Genomic DNA, 2,371 nt, shown 5'->3' on the forward strand with positions numbered 1-2,371 from the left:
CTTTTAGAAGTAGTCCTACTTACACTGGAGAATAAACTATCAATATATATTTGGTGTATGATGTAGGTATATGTACATGTACATACACATAAGTATATGTTTCCTTTTGTGGTACTGAGGTTTGGGCTCAGGCCTTTGCATTTTGGCAAATGCTTAACCACTTGAGCCCTTAGCCCTTTTTGCTTTAGTTAACTTTCAGATAGCGTGTAGGGTGTTGCCAACTTTCTGCCTAGGCTGGCTTTGAACTGTGATCTTCTTGGTCTCTGCCTGATTGGTACCCCGATGAGGCATTGTGCTCAGACATCTGTATGTGTATTTTAAGTAGTCTTTTCTCTCATACACTTTCAGTATAAGAAAAATTTTAAATAGATGTTACTGTCCTCAGAAAGCCAAAATTAAGAATGTATTTTTGCTAGTCGTAGGGCTTGAACTTGGGGCCTGGGCACTGTCGTTGAGCTTCATTTTGCTCCAGGTTAGTACTCTACCACCTGAGCCACAACTCTACTTCCATCTTTTTTTTTTTTTTTTCAAATAATTGATTAAAGATAAGTGTCTCACAGACTTTCCTACTGGGGCTGGCTTTGAACCGAGATCCTCAGATCTCAGCCTCCTGAGGATTACAGGTGTCAGCCACTGGTGCCCAGCTAACTTTTTATTTTTAAAAAGTAATACAGGGGCTGGGAATGTGGCCTAGTAGTAGAGTGCTTGCCTAGCAGACATGAAACTCTGGGTTTAATTCCTCAGTACCACATATACAGAAAAGGCCAGAAGTGGCACTATGGCTCAAGTGATACAGTGCTAACCCTGAAGAAAAAGAAGCCAGGGGCAGTGCTCAGGTCCTGAGTTCAAGCACAAGGACTGCACGCCCCCCCCCCCAAAAAAAAAAACAACCATGCCATTTCAGAAAAACGTAGTACAGATTTTTCAGCTTTATGCTTTCCAGTTTTCTTTATTTTTAGAGATTTCTCTCCATGTTAACATATCAGCTTATTTTTATCATCTGGTAACATTTTATTGAACACAAAAGTTTGTTCATTGCTGGGTGTCTGGCTAAATCCTGTCTACTTAGGATGTGAGATATAAGGATCATGGCTCAAAGTCAGCCTAGGCAGAAAGGTCCATGAGACTATTATCTCCACTTAATCACCTTATCCTCCCCAAAAGCTTCAAGTGTAGAGTGCTAGCCTTGAGGGGGAAAAAAAAGAAAGAAAGAAAAAGCTCAGGGTTCTATCTCACTCAGGCCCTGAATTCAAGTGCCAGGACTGGCACACACAAGTTTGAGCATCATCAGAGGTGATCTGGGTATGTCCTATTAATTGCCTCTAGTTTGAGAATGTCCTGTTTTTTTCCAAGATAGATTAGGTGGTTTAGGGAAAAACAGGGTCACTTCAGATATTAGTAATGTTTTACCAAAAGTAACTAAATTGGGACCAATTTGGTAACTTAGTTTTCTTTTTCATTGCAAGAGAAATATGAAGACTTATACCAACCTTAGCTGTCATCTGCCCTTTGCAGAGAACAACTGAATTTACTGATGTTGTAATCACAGATAAAACGTAACATTTTATAGATTTTGAAGAAAGAAATTGCTAAATTGAAGTTTGAGAGCTTTTATATTAGCAGTTTTTTCTTTTTTTTTTTTTTGTCAGTCATGGAGCTTGAATTCTGGGCCTGGATGTTGTCCCCTGAGCTCTTCAGCTCAAGGCTAGTGCTGTGCCACTTGACCTACAGCATCAATTCTGGTTTTCTGATGGTTAATTGGAGATAAAAGTCTCACAGACTTTCCTGCCCTGCTGGCTATGAATGGTGATCCTCAGATCTCAGTCTCCTCCTGAGTATAGGATTACAAGCGTGAGCCACCCATACCTGGCTGTATATTAGGAGTTTTACCCTGTAAAACTAAGACCTGTCAGGTTAGGTAGAGATGTGATCTAAATATTGATGGAAAGTGGGCTAGAGACATTTTAAAACTTAAATCTGATACAGTAGGCACTTTTAAGGAAAAAAAATATATTGGAAGTGGTGTTTATCTGCTCCAAATATCTCACTCTATGATATTTTTCCTTTAAAACCAACGAGCTGGGAAGGGTCACATTTTTTTTAAAACAAATATTGCTGATTAGGGACTTTTTCTAGTTCTAAGTAAATCTTTGGTTTGTTTGTTTTTAATTGGCCCAGAGGCTTGAACTCAGGGCCTGAGAACTGTCCTTGAGCTTCTTTTGCTCTACCACTCTACCTTGAGCCACAGCGCCACTTGGCCTTTTCTGTTTATGTGGTACTGAGAAATCAAACCCAGGGCTTCATACATGCTAGGCAAGCACTCTCACTAAGCCACATTCCAACCCCTATCTATGAGTTTGTTGGTTTTTTT

The sequence above is a fragment of the Perognathus longimembris genome, chromosome 2 (assembly GCF_023159225.1).
Source record: "Perognathus longimembris pacificus isolate PPM17 chromosome 2, ASM2315922v1, whole genome shotgun sequence".
NCBI classification, from domain to species: Eukaryota; Metazoa; Chordata; class Mammalia; order Rodentia; family Heteromyidae; genus Perognathus; species Perognathus longimembris.